This window comes from Palaemon carinicauda, chromosome 35 (genome assembly GCF_036898095.1).
Source record: "Palaemon carinicauda isolate YSFRI2023 chromosome 35, ASM3689809v2, whole genome shotgun sequence".
In the NCBI taxonomy this organism is placed as follows: Eukaryota; Metazoa; Arthropoda; class Malacostraca; order Decapoda; family Palaemonidae; genus Palaemon; species Palaemon carinicauda.
Genome location: NC_090759.1, coordinates 35,086,579 through 35,104,661, shown reverse-complemented (window position 1 = coordinate 35,104,661; position 18,083 = coordinate 35,086,579).

Below are 18,083 nucleotides of genomic sequence, written 5' to 3'. Positions count from 1 at the left end.
AATATAAACATTCCAGTTTTAAGAATTTCAAATGGTCAAAATTTCACTATCTTTTCTTGTTACCTAATGGGAACCTTAGGCGAATGTTAGCTCCACCAATTTGTTCGATTTCATTTTCAGTCTATATCTTTGCAGAAACATACTATAGTCAATTCTTTTTATTGAGGCAGATTTGCACTGACTCGCAGGGGTGCCCTTTCAGCTCGGAAAACTTTTCTGATCGCTGATTGATTGGACAAGATAATTCTAACCAGTCAGATAGCAGGAAACTTTTCCGAGCTAAAAGGGCACCGCTGCGACTTGTCGGTGCAAATCTGCTCACTAAAAAGAATTGACTATGGAACCAATGAAGGATTTTTTATTGTATAAAACCAATTTTGTCATAATTTAGTATGCATAGCTTAATATTTCATGATGCTTTACCAAAATATAGTTATATACGTGATTTGATATTAATCAGAATCTTACCGTGTCTTAGTGTCACACCGAGAATGTCTCTTCAAATTTTTTATTGAAATTTTTTTTCAGGTTTGTGATATCATATAAAGCAGAAACAGTTAGTCTCTGATTGAATCAATTATATTTCCATAAGGATCTATTATTATTATTATTATTATTATTATTATTATTATTATCATTCATAACACCCAATATGTTACCTTCATACTCCATCAACTTACTATTATTATTATTATTATTATTATTATTATTATTATTATTATTATTACATAACACCTAATATGTCACCTCCATACTCCATTAATTTACTACTATTATTATTATTATTATTATTGTTATTATTATTATTATTATTATTATTATTCATAACACCCAATATGTTACCTTCATACTCCATCAACTTACTATTATTATTATTATTATTATTATTATTATTATTATTATTATTATATAACGCCTAATATGTCACCTCCATACTCCATTAATCTACTACTACTACTATTATTATTATATTATTATTATTATTATTATTATTATTATTATTCATAACACCCAATATGTTACCTTCATACTCCATCAACTTACTATTATTATTATTATTATTATTATTATTATTATTATTATTCATAACGCCCAATATGTTACCTCTATACTCCATCAACTTAATATTATTATTATGATTATTATTATTATTATTATTATTATATTATTATTATTATTATTATTATTATTATTATTATTATTAAAACCTAAGATGTCACCTCTGTACTTATCATCCTACGCTTATACGCCATTCACGCATAAATTGTACTAATTGCGATATTTCCACTTGACTAATTACGCCCCATCTTGAGCTACGCATCGAGTAATGGCAGTCGCGTTCATTAAAACACACTTACGCACGCACATTGAAAAGGCCTAATTGACGAACCTGGCAACTTTATTCACAAATGTCGAATTCTATGAAGAAAGTTATGTCGATGATGAATACTCTATGAGTGTGGGGAAGTTATTCAAATGAATCCCACGGCCCGATCTCCCAATAGTTTGCGAGGAGAGGAGACCCATTCTCAATGTTCTTCAATGTCCTTCTATGATAATTACCAAAGTTTCTCTCGCCCAAGACTTCAGCGCCGATAGTTCCGCTAAAGTTCTCTTATTTCACAGTATTGCTTAATGGATAATCTGACTCCACGTAGTCGCTTTGGGAATTTTACCATTTTTTTTTCTCCTTTTTTCGTTGGGATATTTCTCTCGTTTCTTGGTCGAAATATCTTGCTTCTAAACTTTCCATTGGGTGTTTCAAATTCTGCTATCATTCTTTCGGGGATATATTTCGATATATTTTCTTTTAATATTGTCTCTCTCTCTCTCTCTCTCTCTCTCTCTCTCTCTCTCTCTCTCTCTCTCTCTCTCTCTGGCTTTATTTGATAGTTTCAAATTTTGCTATCATTCTTTTGGTAATATATTTTGGAATATACAGTACTCTTAATAATAATCTCTCTCTCTCTCTCTCTCTCTCTCTCTCTCTCTCTCTCTCTCTCTCTCTCTCTCTCTCTCTCTCTCTCTCTCTCTCCTCCTCCGGCTTTATTTGATAGTTTCAAATTTTGCTATCATTCTTTTGGTAATATATTTTGAAATATATTCTTTTAATATCTCTCTCTCTCTCTCTCTCTCTCTCTCTCTCTCCCTCTCCTCTCTCTCTCTCTCTCTCTCTCTCTCTCTCTCTTCTCTGTTCCAGCGATCTGATTTGCAAATATTTTCTTATTATATTTCTCACTTCTTCTCCGAAATATCTTGGCTCTTGGCTTTATGAGGTCGTTTCGAATTCCGCTTTCATTCTTTAGGTAATATATTTCGTAATATTTTCTTATAATCTCTCTCTCTCTCTCTCTCTCTCTCTCTCTCTCTCTCTCTCCTCTCCCTCTCTCTCTCTCCTCTCTCTCTCTCTCTCTCTCTCTTTATTTCCAATCCGTGAGGTATTTGAAAGTGATATTTTATTATCTTTATATAGTAAAGGGAGCTACATAGTAAAACGAGTGTCGATGTTTAGGATTTCAGAAGACGTAAAAGACTAGAGGTAACAATCAAATCACATATTCCATGATAGTTGTAATATTTTCTGTACAATATTTGTACAATCCTTTTAATCAGAACTTATTTAATTTCTAAATGCAATACCAAAATCCTTAAAACAAAATGAAGGGTTTTGGATAAATAAGGCTATTCTAATGAACTTATGAGGAAGACCCAGACCTAAATGGGTGAGGACTATGTAGCGTGAAGTAGGAAATAATGAATAGCGAAGCATTGATTTAAAAGCTCAAGATAGAGACGACTGACGAAATCTAACTGGGTCCCTTTGCGTCAATAGGCGTGGGAGGAGATGATGATGATGAGGAAATATAACAAATATTTTGAAGACCCAGGCCTACATGTCTGAGGACTATGAAGCGTGAAGTTGGAGATGACGAATGGAGAAGCATTGATTTAAAAGCTCATGATAGAGACTACTGGCGAAATCTAACTGAGGCTCTTTGCGTCAATAGGCGTGGGAGGAGATGAGGATGATGATGATGATGATGAAATATAACAGATATTTTGAAGACCCAGGCCTACATGGCTGAGGACTATGAAGCGTGAAGTAGGAGATGACGGATTGAGAAGCATTGATTTAAAAGCTCAAGATAGAGACGACTGACGAAGTCTAACTGAGGCCCTTTGCGTCAATAGGCGTGGGATGATGATGATGATGATGAAGGTGCATAAGTTTATTTCATATTGTCAAAAGCAAAAGTTGAAAAGATTTGCCGTTTTTTTTTTTTTTATCCTGAAAAATCTATGTCTGGTTGTATCATTTTTAAAGGAGGGCAAGCACAGTATATTGCATAAATATATCATCTATACTAAATTTTTCTTAATGAGACGCATTTGCACCGACTCGAGGCGGTGCCCTTTTAGCTTGGAAATGTTTCCTGATCGCTGATTGGTTAGAATTATCTTGTCCAACCAATCAGCGATCAGGAAACTTTTCCGAGCTAAAAGGGCACCCCTGCGAGTCGGTGCAAATCTGCCTCACTAAAAAGAATTGACTATAGTCATCCGGAGCTTTGTAATGACATTTGTATCTTAAAACTATACATAGTAGAGTTTGAAATGCGGAATTCGGATTTTTTTCCTATTGTTACCAAATACAGTTTGTATACGAATTTTTCTCTTGATCGTGGGACATGACTGATTGATTAGATTAATAAATCATAGTAAGAATATTACCTGAATCATTCGGTTGTATCTTTTACTATGAAGTGAAATTTTCGTTGAAAAAATCCTTTTCATTTGAGTATATCATAATTTTTTATTCAATTCTATTTGTGATTTTATTCAAAGTGGTTTAAAGTATGTTTCTATTGGATTTTTTTAAATTTGATTTTTTTTTTTTTATCAAAAATGGTTTAAAGTATTTTTCTATTGGTTTTTATTTTTTTCATTTGATTTTATTGGTTTTTATCCAAAATGGTTTAAAGTATGTTTTTATTGGATTTTATTTTTTAGTTTTCTTAATAAGTTTTTTTTTTCTTATTTGCAAGGATTTTGCTCTTATATTATAGCTCATTTTCCTTTGAGTATATCATAATTTTTAATTTGATTTTATTTGTTTTCATTGAAATTGGTTTAAAGTATATTTCTATTGGGAGTCTTTATTTTTTCTTAATTTTTCTTATTAACGTTTTATTACAAGAATTTTGCTCCTATATTACAAGTGAACCGATTTGTTCTTGCAAACGTGTTTTGCAAGTTTTCTATTTACATCTAATGGTTGTTATAGGGCCTTTGTTCTTAATTACTTTTTTAATTGCCATTTCGCTGTAGGCTTTGTCTATTTTCCTTTGCTCTTACAAATAGTAATCTAAATTGAATTCATTGTACATAAGAAACACAAGTGTAAACATCCTTCACTCTCTTAACAATTGGTGTATTATTTATATCATTTGTGTCAACAACGATTGTTGCTGGTGTTATATTCCAATTGAGTTTTCAAGGATTTATGCTCTTTCCAGACTTCTACATTTCTTTAAAACTACAAAATTGTTTTCGTATGTCTCCTTTGCTTATTGGGGCTTTCTATGTACATTTAATCATGGAAACGGTTGTTGCAATGCAATTGAAGTAAAGCATATATTATTATTATTATTATTATTATTATTATTATTATTATTATTATTATTATTAATATTTCTTGCTAAGCTACAACCCTAGTTGGAAAATCAATATGCTATAAGCCCAGGGGTCCAACGGGGAAAATAGCCCAGTTGGGAAAGGAAACAAGGAAAAAATTAAATATTTTAAGAACAATAACAACATTTAAATTAATATTTCCTATTCAAACTATAAAAACTAATATGGAGTTCCTCCAATCTTATGGTCATTCATTCTAAAATGGTGTTATATAGCTCCTCATTGAAACTCTCTGCATGCGATGACCTTTATTTCAACTTCCCAATCGTAGCTATAAACAATAAGCTAGCGGGTAGATACCTTCTCAGATTTTGCAGATTTGAGAACAAAGTCCTCAGAGGAATATTGGGAGTTGAATGGCTGGACAGGATTAGAAACGAAACTATGAGAGATTACTCGAGTGCCATATATGGATGAAATGTTGAGTGGTAGATGGAGATGGTTTGGGCATGCTCTTCGCACTCCTTAAGAGAGATTAATTCACCAAGCTTTCAACTGGGATCCACAAGGCACTAGAAGAGTTGGAAGACCCAGGCCTACATGGTTGAGGACTATGAAGCATGAAGTAGGAGATAATGAATGGAGAAGCATTGAAGTAAAAGCTCCAGATAAAGACGACAGGCGAAATCTAACAGAGGCCTTTTGCGTCAATGGGCGTAGGAGATGATGATTATGATGATGATGATGATCGTGATGATGATGATGATTTATAACAAATGAATATTGTTTAAAGGTTTGGCAGAGTTAGAATTCACGTCACCTGCGAAGGAAGGCTATAGAGATAGGTACGACCGAGAAAACTAATGGAAATATTCTAATTGCAGTATACTCGACATTCTAACTTCATGAGTAATATCCCTCCATATCTTGAACGACCATTAGCGAATCAATATCTCTTCTAATGGGATAAATGCATGGTCGAGACAAAGGAAGAAACGTAGGCGTATGTAACTGTAGAGATAACTAGCGTATATCTATGAGTCTTTTACTTGTCTCCCTTTGGAATAACCAGCTTTGTTATTATTTTCATGTGACTGGAGACACACTCTTAAATTCTTATCCTCTCTCTGTGTTGCTTAATGTCAAGTGGATGTAGGGTTCCTATTTCATAAGTGTTAAATGTGATGGCATACTAAACAATAGCAGTTATTTCTCTTATATGAACGGTTAAACAACAACAGTATTTGCTATCATATATGAAGGAATTTTCGTATTGTATTTGTTATCTTTTTCACTTTACAATTCTAAACAAAAAGTTCGCTTCTTTTAATAGATAGATATTTTTGGAATTTTGTGCAATCGGTAAATAATAGTAAATTGAAGCAAATATGTGTAAAAAACATATCAAATAAACCCCCTTTCTCGAAAATAACGTTTCATAAAGAAATCCTTCTTCTTTGAAAATAAAAAAAAAAAAGTCTAAAAGCCTCGCAAAATCCAAGTAATTAATAGGCAAACTTTGAATAAATATTGCATCATCCTTCATAATGGATAGCCGGAATTTCTTAAAAATACAATTAATTACATGACATGTTTTGGGTTGGCGGAGCATTGCACTCATGTCGTCGAAGGATGATGAAATATAACACAGACAAAAAAAAAAAAAAAAAAAAAAAAAAAAAAAAAAAAAAAAAAAAAAAAAAAAAAACAGAGACCATTGGGGACCTATCAGTTTCCAGTATCGCTCCATAATTACATACGCTTTGTTCGGGTACAAGTAAACAATAATTTATCGTTGGCTAGTTCTGATTATCTCCATTGATTGTTGATAGGACAATAGATTCCCTCAACTCTCCGGTACTTTTTTTCGGCGTCTGAACCCACACGAGCATTACCATAAAGCCATTAATTTCATCATACAGCTTTTGCTAACCAGTTGATTGATTATATCTAGTAATTAGTACGAACCTATTCCCCTTTCTAATTAGTTAGGAACTGCATGGAAAAGATGGTAGGAAGGTTTACTGAATTTTCAGGAATTAGTTTCCCTATTATTATTATCATTATTGAAAATAATGGCTGCCTCAGTTGCAACAAAGTTTGCCTGAAAGAGGGTCTACTACCCAAATATTATTATTATTATTATTATTATTATTATTATTATTATTATTATTATTATTATTATTATTATTATTATTGTTATTATTATTATTATTATTATTATTATTATTATTATTATTATTATCATTATTATTATTATTATTATTATTACTTTATAAGCTACAACCCTAGTTGGAAAAGCAGGATGCTGTAAGCCCAGGGATCATCCTAAGGTTAGATACCCTATTAAAAAAGTTGTAGAGGCAGATGTGCCTAAAGTTATTATCATTTTAAGTATCATTCACTTATAAAGCTGGATGCTCACCGATCATAATTGCCTAGCAAATGGCCTAGATTGTATAATCTACTTTAATACTTGAACATTGAAATAATGGTGCCAGTTAGAGCCCTTACTACGAGCAAGTAAAATTTCTTCAGTTTCTCAACAGACCCAAAAAAATTTTGAATCGACATTAAAGTTAAGGGGTTTCCTTAAGCGTTTAACTCTCTCTCTCTCTCTCTCTCTCTCTCTCTCTCTCTCTCTCTCTCTCTCTCTCTCTTACACACACACACACACAAACAGACGTCGATATTTCAATTAATAATAAGTTTAGGTCAAGCCAAGTAAAGCAACCGAAATGTTAACACTGATACTGATATCAGATTAAAACTAAATGTAAGTTTAAACATTTTTTTTACCTCAATCTACGAGTTCAAACGATACCGAACAATATTTATATCCAAAAGGGGGCCGACGCCATTGTATACATGTTGTTTGTTACAACTTCTTTGTTCGAAAGGAATTGTTTCATTGAAATACGAAAAAAAGATTCATTCTGATTTCGATCAGATACAATGAATCTCCTGCCGAAGAGAGGGGAGCGGAAGAGCTATCTTTGAATCATATTTTGGACCAACCTACATTCAGAATAGTCTGTATTTTCCCGATGTTGGGGATAAGAGAATATCTATTACAGTCACAGTTTTGAAATAGAATAAAAGATGGCTTTTATATGTTACACAATACTACATTTTAGTCTAGCATATATCTCACGGTACATTAATGTACCGTGAGATATATGCTAGACTAAAATGTACTCTTCTTTAATGTACCGTGAGATATTTGCTAGACTAAAATGTATTCCACTTTAATGTACCCGTGAGATATATGCTAGACTAAAATGTATTCTACTTTAATGTACCGGGAGATATATGCTAGACTAAAATGTATTCTACTTTAATGTACCGTGAGATATATGCTAGACTAAAATGTATTCTACTTTAATGTACCGTGAGATATATGCTAGACTAAAATGTACTCTACTTTAATGTACCGTGAGATATTTGCTAGACTAAAATGTATTCTACTTTAATGTACCGTGAGATATAGGCTAGACTAAAATGTACTCTACTTTAATGTACCGGGAGATATATGCTAGACTAAAATGTATTCTACTTTAATGTACCGTGAGATATATGCTAGACTAAAATGTATTCTACTTTAATGTACCGTGAGATATATGCTAGACTAAAATGTATTCTACTTTAATGTACCGTGAGATATATGCTAGACTAAAATGTATTCTACTTTAATGTACCGTGAGATATATGCTAGACTAAAATGTATTCTACTTTAATGTACCGTGAGATATATGCTAGACTAAAATGTATTCTACTTTAATGTACCGTGAGATATTTGCTAGACTAAAATGTATTCTACTTTAATGTACCGTGAGATATAGGCTAGACTAAAATGTACTCTACTTTAATGTACTGTGAGATATATGCTAGACTAAAATGTATTCTACTTTAATGTACCGTGAGATATAGGCTAGACTAAAATGTACTCTTCTTTAATGTACCGTGAGATATTTGCTAGACTAAAATGTATTCCACTTTAATGTACCGTGAGATATATGCTAGACTAAAATGTATTCTACTTTAATGTACCGGGAGATATATGCTAGACTAAAATGTATTCTACTTTAATGTACCGTGAGATATAGGCTAGACTAAAATGTACTCTACTTTAATGTACTGTGAGATATATGCTAGACTAAAATGTATTCCACTTTAATGTACCGTGAGATATAGGCTAGACTAAAATGTACTCTACTTTAATGTACTGTGAGATATATGCTAGACTAAAATGTATTCTACTTTAATGTACCGTGAGATATTTGCTAGACTAAAATGTATTCCACTTTAATGTACCGTGAGATATATGCTAGACTAAAATGTACTCTACTTTAATGTACTGTGAGATATATGCTAGACTAAAATGTATTCTACTTTAATGTACCGGGAGATATATGCTAGACTAAAATGTATTCTACTTTAATGTACCGTGAGATATAGGCTAGACTAAAATGTACTCTACTTTAATGTACTGTGAGATATATGCTAGACTAAAATGTATTCCACTTTAATGTACCGTGAGATATAGGCTAGACTAAAATGTACTCTACTTTAATGTACTGTGAGATATATGCTAGACTAAAATGTATTCTACTTTAATGTACCGTGAGATATTTGCTAGACTAAAATGTATTCCACTTTAATGTACCGTGAGATATATGCTAGACTAAAATGTACTCTTCAATAATGTACCGTGGGATATATGCTAGACTAAAATGTACTCTACTTTAATGTACCGTGAGATATATGCTAGACTAAAATGTACTCTTCAATAATGTACCGTGGGATATATGCTAGACTAAAATGTACTCTACTTTAATGTACCGTGAGATATATGCTAGACTAAAATGTACTCTACTTTAATGTACTGTGAGATATATGCTAGACTAAAATGTACTCTTCTTTAAGGGAAAGTAGAATACATTTTAGTCTAGCATATATCTCACGGTACATTAAAGTGGAATACATTTTAGTCTAGCAAATATCTCACGGTACATTAAAGTAGAATACATTTTAGTCTAGCATATATCTCACAGTACATTAAAGTAGAGTACATTTTAGTCTAGCCTATATCTCACGGTACATTAAAGTGGAATACATTTTAGTCTAGCATATATCTCACAGTACATTAAAGTAGAGTACATTTTAGTCTAGCCTATATCTCACGGTACATTAAAGTGGAATACATTTTAGTCTAGCAAATATCTCACGGTACATTAAAGTAGAATACATTTTAGTCTAGCATATATCTCACGTTTCATTAAAGTAGAGTACATTTTAGTCTAGCATATATCTCACGGTACATTAAAGAAGAGTACATTTTAGTCTAGCATTAAAGTAAAGGATATTCTAAAAACATGTAAGAAAAAGATATGGACATGGGCAGAACATATAATGAGAATGTCAGGGGTCCCTAGAGATTGTAAAATAAGCAGGGTAAGGAAATGAAAACGATGGATTGAGGAGGTAAGAAAATTTATATCTCACAGTACATTAAGGTGGAAGATATTCTATCAACAAGTAGGAAAAAAAAATGGACATGGGCAGGGCGTATAATGAGAATGACAGACAATAGATGGACATTAATAATAACAGAATGGGTCCCTAGTTTTGTAAAAGAAGCAGGGGAAGGAAGAGAAAACGATGGATTGATGAACTAAGAAACTTTACATCTCACTGTACATTAAAGTAGAGGGTATTCTAACAACATGTAAGAAAAAAGAAATGGACATGGGCAGGACATATAATGAGAAAGACACACAATAGATGGGCATTGAGAATAACAGAATGGGTCTCAAGAAATTGTAAATGAAGCAGGGGAAGGAAGAGAAAACGATGGATTGACAAACTAAGAAACTTTATATCTCACTATACATTAAAGTAGAGGGTATTCTAACAATATTTAAGAAAAAGAAATGGACATGGGCAGGACATATAATGAGAATGACAGATAATAGATGGACAAGAAGAATAACAGAAGGGGTCCCTAGAGATTGTAAAATAAGCAGAGGAAAGAAGAAAAGACGATGGACTGACGAACTAAGAAACTTTATATCTCATAGTACAATAAAGTAGAGGGTATTCTAACAACATGTAAGAAAAAGAAATTGACATGAGTAGGGCATATAATGAGAAAGACATTAAGAATAACAGAAGGGGTCCCTAGAGGTTGTAAAAGAAGCAGGAAAAAGAAGAAAAGACGATTGACTGACGAACTAAGAAAGTTTATAACAACATGTATGAAAATGAATGGACATGGGCTGGATATATATTGAGAATGACAGACAATAGATGAACATCAAGAACAAGATTATGGGTCCCTCGAGACTGTAAAAGCAGCAGGGAAAGGAAGAGAAAAGGATGAATTGATGAACTAAGAAAGTTTACGGGCAGGGACTGACGCAGAAAGACCATAAACAAACGCAAATGAAAGGACATGTCTGAGGTCTTTGTTCTGCTGTTGATGACGACATTATTGGAAATTATTGGATTTGACAATAAATGAAAATGAGTCTTTGGTATAAAAGCATCAAAATCAATGTTATTACTATTTTATTTTTATTCCTTATTCTTTTCTTGTAGTTTATTTATTTCCTTGTTTCCTTTCCTCACCGAGCTATTTTTCCTTGCTGGAGCCCTTGGGCTTATAGCATCTTGCTTTTCCAACTAGGGTTATAGCCTAGCTTGTAATAATAATAATAATAATAATAATAATAATAATATTCTTTATCATGAAAATTACTTCAGTAATCAAGTCGTATGTTTGATATTTGATAAACAACACTGATTTAAAATATAGGCGAAGTGAAGACGTAATATGATGTTCACCTCCAAGCGAGCTCTTTCCTTATGGCTGATTTACAATACTTTATCTCTGTTGAGCTATATTTGGAAAGAAAAAATTGTCTATATTCAAACACAGAGGCATAAGTAACATTTAGTATCAGCGGTTGAAAATTACTGTCTCTTTATTTTTTAATTATGTTTTCTTTATACTATAGATATATCTAGTGCATTGTTAAAAATTGCCGTAAAAAAAAAAACATAAATGCCTGGTAACATTTATTCAAAGATTTTTACCGTTTTAAAAACGGATATATTGCCGTTATGGAGTGATATTACGGGCATCAACCCGTAAAAGATAATAACAAAGGTAAAATTACGGTCTCCTGTATCTTACTGAAATAAGACGGCTGAAAACAGTATATTTTTTACGGAGATTTTCCGATTAACATCACGGGGTTTTTGAACAGTGTATAGATCCTGTTTTCATTCATGAAGAGGCAACTACTGAAATACACATCACAGAGACAAGGGACAGTGACATTGCCCTATCAAGTAGGATAATGCCCTAGAGACTGACAATATATATATATACATATATATATATATATATATATATATTTATATTTATATATATATATATATGTATATATATATATATATATATATGTATATATAATACATACATATATGCACATATATATATATATATAAATTATATATATATATATATATATATGTATATATAATACATACATATATGCACATATATATATATATATATATATAATTTATATATATATATATATATATATAAAATGTATATATATATATATATATACATTTACACATTATATATATAATGTATATATATACATATATATATGTATATATATATACATATATATATATATATATATATATGTATATATATATATATATATATATACATATCTTTCCGGTCACAATTAGTGGTATTACAAGACGTATAACTACTCGGCCTCTCCATGCCCATTGAGTGGGAGAAGGTGGACTATTCATAACCTGGTGAGAGGGGGGAGGGCATGTGCTCGAGTGCAAATCTACTATGTATGAATATTTAACCGTCATTAGTGACAGGTCACGTACACTACTATCTCAATAAGGAACACTGCAATCTACGGTCTTTTTTCACATCTCTTCATTTCTTAAAGACATTTTCTCCACCGCTCTTCTCACCCCTATGTCCTTCCCATAATCCCCTTCTCGCTTCATCACACTAAAGGATATTGCAAAACGTCTCGGTGAGTCAACGCATCCTGTAGATCACCTGGGAAAGCAGGCAGACGGGGAAAGGATATATCCTGCGAGTGACGGTGAGGGAAACCTTAGGTAGAAGGTGAGAACCGTCTGATGGATCCTATGAGCTCTTCCCACAACACCCTAATCTTCCATAAACAGAGCTACTTCCTCTCTCTCTCTCTCTCTCTCTCTCTCTCTCTCTCTCTCTCAATTTAAAAAACACAGTATGATGTATTCTCTCTCTCTATTAAAAAACCACGATCATGATGTATTATCTCTCTCTCTCTCTCTCTCTCTCTCTCTCTATTTGAAACAACACGATTATGATGTATTTCTCTCTCTCTCTCTCCCTCTCTCTCTCTCTCTCTCTCTCTCTCTCTCTCTCTCTCTTTGAAACAAAATGATTATGATGTATTCTCTCTCTCACTCTCTCTCTCTCTCTCTCTCTCTCTCTCTCTCTCTCTCAATTTAAAAAACACAGTTATGATGTATTCTCTCTCCATTAAAAAACCACGATCATGATGTATTATCTCTCTCTCTCTCTCTCTCTCTCTCTCTCTCTCTCTCGATTTGAAACAACACGATTATGATGTATTTCTCTCTCTCTCTCTCTCTCTCTCTCTCTCTCTCTCTCTTTGAAACAAAATGATTATGATGTATTCTCTCTCTCTCTCTCTCTCTCCTCTCTCTCTCTCTCTCTCTCGATTTGAAACAACACGATTATGATGTATCTCTCTCTCTCTCTCTCTCTCTCTCTCTCTCTCTCTTTGAAACAAAATGATTATGATGTATTCTCTCTCTCTCTCTCTCTCTCTCTCTCTCTCTTTGAAACAAAATGATTATGATGTATTCTCTCTCTCTCTCTCTCCTCTCTCTCTCTCTCTCTCTCTCTTTGAAACAAAATTATTATGATGTATTCTCTCTCTCTCTCTCTCTCTCTCTCTCTCTCTCATGAAATAGAAATTATGGACCAAGAGGAAGATCTCGGTATTATCATCAGCAAGGATTTGAAGTTCACCAGGCAGAGCATAAAAGTTGAAAAGAAAGCACAAAAGCTGATGGATTACATAAAGAGGCAATTCAAATACAGAAACAAATACTGGACTACAGTTGTACACATCACTATTAAGACCCCATCTAGAATACGGAGTCCAATTCTCGGCTCCAAGTATTCAGAAGGCTATAGCTAGACTGGAAGCAGTACAAGCTAGGGCCACCAAACTAGTTCCAAAACTAAGGCAATTTGGATATAGACGGAGGATGGAACGTTTGATCTGATCTGTTCTACAAACTGGACGACTAAGGGGACAGTTAATAGAGGCATTCAAATTTCCAAAAGGAATAACAAATGTAGATTATAACAATCTATTCACGCTTAGCACAAATCAGTCCAGAGGTAACGGATACCAACTGGAATTGAAAAGATACGATACCATTCAGTGTGGTAATTTCTTTCCATAGAAAATAGTAAATACTTGGAATACACTTCCAGCGGATGTAGTAAACAGTAACTCGATAAATGAGTTCAAGAATAAGTTAGACAAGACCATAAGAACTCTAAATGCTTAAACTAAATAGCTCTTCCAAAGAGCAAAAGAAGTCTCCGTGGATGGGACTGAAAAGCCTTTGAGACATCCATAATAACAATGGTAATAATGATAATAAAAATGATTAATAGGAATCGCATTCTTTGGAAATTTTGTATTATAAATCTTTGAAGTTTTGTAATACAATAAACCATAGATGAGAAGTAATCCAATTGTATTATAACCCTTCCTATCACCCTTTCTTGTTTAATTGTTGGTATTCTTTATAGCCTGTATGATTAAGGGAGAAGATATTAAGCGCAGACGACGCAAACATACGGTACCGGGGTCTAGGCGATGTCAGGCAGGGCAGCCGGTCGGGACTACGGTCCACCTCAAAAACAAAAGCAAAAGTCCTTCAAAAGAAAGCAACCGTGATACCCCATATGAATGGGGGAAAAAAAAGCACGCTAATAGAAGAAGTGGTTGGCATAATAGACAACTTGCAAGGAAGTGTTCCATGTTCGAAGCCACTTGAGGTAACCTCAAGGGCTTCATGGAAAGGGCTCTTTTATCTTTTAGTATTTCTTTTCGAGGTAAACTTATGATTAAAGATAAACTTAACAATATGCTGACTGCCATTATCTCATAAAACTTTGTTATTACATATGAAGAGAGTTTCGATTAATTCACTCAGTTCAAAATGATATCAAACCGAAGGTTTCAGTAGTGTACCAATAATTAAACTTTGGAAATTATTCTCTCTCTCTCTCTCTCTCTCTCTCTCTCTCTCTCTCTCTATTTAAAAAACACGATTATGATGTATTCTCTCTCTCTCTCTCTCTCTTTTTTTTTTTTCTCTCTCTCTCTCGATTTAAAAAAAACACGATTATGATGTATTCTCTCTCTCTCTCTCTCTCTCTCTCTCTCTCTCTCTCTCTCGATTAAAAAAACACGATCATGACGTATTCTCTCTCTCTCTCTCTCTCTCTCTCTCTCTTTCTTGATTTAAAAAACACAACTATGATGTATTCTCTCTCTCTCTCTCTCTCTCTCTCTCTCTCTCTCGATTTAAAAAACACAACTATGATGTATTCTCTCTCTCTCTCTCTCTCTCTCTCTCGCTCTCTCTCTCTTGATTTAAAAAACACGACTATGATGTATTCTCTCTCTCTCTCTCTCTCTCTCTCTCTCTCTCTCTTGATTTAAAAAACATGATAATGATGTATTATCTCTCTCTCTCTCTCTCTCTCTAAAAACCATGATTATGATGTATTCTCTTTCTCTCTCTCTCTCTCTCTCTCTCTCTCTCTCTCTCTCTCTCTTTTGCAGGAATGTCGAAGGATTTTATACCTTAGATCATATAGGAAATAGATTTGAGAATATCCACTTGACTTCAAATGTCTGGGGGTGTAAAAAGGGAAATAATTTATTTCTGGAAGTTGTGTAACGCTATTAAAACTTTGTTTAAAGTTTCTAGTTATTACGAATGGCTATGAAAGTGATGATAGGGTGGGGGGAGGGGAAGGAGCTAAGTGAATGAAGATACGTGGTGATTTTATTATTTTTTTTTTCTTTATAGAATTGAAATTCCTTTCATTACCTAATAAAAAAAATATGAGTAAGAATTTTTACTTTTACGATTTTTTTTTTTTTTAATAATTAACATGATTAGAGACATATTGTTAGTTATCAAATTAATTTCATTAACTGATAAGAATAAGAGATTAAACATAGAAAAAGATATAAATGAAATTCTGTCCATTACCCGATAGAAAACGGCGAGATAGAATCTTTAATTTTACGGAAAATACAAAAAAAGATTTGAAATGACCATGTCGATTAGAGGAATATTGTTACCTATCAAATTAATTTCATTTACAAATAAGAATAAAATATCAAATAATCAAAATTCTGTTCATAACCATTTTGTTCATTAACAGATAGAAAAAGGCCGGAAAGAATCTTCATTTTACGAAAAATAAAAAATAAAAAAGTTTAACATGACGATTAGAGGAATATTGTTAACTATCGAATTAATTTCATTAACAGATAAGAATAATATATAAATTTGCTTTCGTTTTCTTATTTTCTTTCTTATTCAGGTTAAGTTCCCCGTTGATAGTATTGGGAAGAACAGAAATCATCAATTTTACAAAGAACATCACGCAATGACTTTTTTTTCTATTCGACTTCGATAGCATTTTGATATATATAATTCAGGTTATCATAAAGACACGTCATAGACAAATCCTCTTATAATTAGCTTTCTGCGTATATCATTCGTTGGTAAAGGAAGTTATAGATGAAGACTAGATTATTATGTTGGTTATTATAGAAGTGAAGTCTCTCTCTCTCTCTCTCTCTCTCTCTCTCTCTCTCTCTCTCTCTCTCTCTCTCTCTCTCTCTCTCTCTCTCTCTAATATATGCACACACATACACACACACACACACACACACATATATATATATATATATATATATATATATATATATATATATATATATATATATATATATATATATATATATACACACACACACATATATATATATATATATATATATATATATATATATATATATATATATATATATATATATGGTTATTCACAAAATGAAGATAGTTCGATAACAAACAATCATCACACAAACAAAAAGGCGAAGAAAACATCTTACAAACTTTATTCACGTAAAACTGTCACGGTGTATAAACAGGAACCGCTTTTTCCTGTCTTTAGGGATCAGGTTCGTCTTTCAATGAAGGTATCGGGTATCGGCTTTTCCGTCCTCCTCTTACCCTACGACGTAACCTTTGCTGATAGTGGGCGCTGCTTCCGAAGAGACAACAGTAGTTCAAACGATGGCAACAGGTAATAAACACTAACAACGCCAAGATCTCTCTCTCTCTCTCTCTCTCTCTCTCTCTCTCTCTCTCTCTCTCTCTCTCTCTCTCAGTGTCTCAATGTTATATCTTTAATGTGATAAATGCTCTAGCCGATAATAATAATAATAATAATAATAATAATAATAATAATAATAACAATTATTATTATTATTATTATTACTATTATTATTATTATTACTTGCTAAGCTACAAACCTAGTTGGAAAAGAAGGATGCTATAAGACCAAGGGCTTTAACTAGGAAAAACATCCCAGTGAGGAAAAGAAATAAGGATACAAATAAACTATATGAGAAGTAATTTACAATTAAAATAGAATATTTTAAGAACAGTAACATTAAAACAGATCATTCATATATAGACTATAAAAAGAATTATGTCAGCCTGTTCAACCAAAAAACATTTGTTGAAAATTTAAACTTTTGAAGTTCTACCTATTCAACTACCCGATTAAGAGAGTCCACAACTTGATCACAGCTGGAATAAAATTTCTATTATTATTATTATTATTATTATTATTATTAATATTATTATTATTATTATTATTATTATTACTAGCCAAGCTACAACCCTAGTTGGAAAAGCAAGATCCTATAAGGCCAAGGGCTCCAACAGGGAAAAATAGCCCAGTGAGGAAAGGAAACAAGGAAATAAATAAATGATGAGAATAAATTAACAATATATCATTCTAAGAACAGTAACAGTGTCAAAACAGATATGTCCTATATAAATTATTAACAACGTCAAAAACAGATATGTCATATATAAACATTAAAAAGACTAGAACAATAACAATGATAATTATATCAATAATCGTCATGTAATAATAAGGAGGTGTTTATGCTTCTATTGCTCATTTGCCATTGCATGTCAATGTTCCAGCGGCTTCATTTCATTTTATATGGCTAAAAACTTCAACAATCTCACTGTTAAAT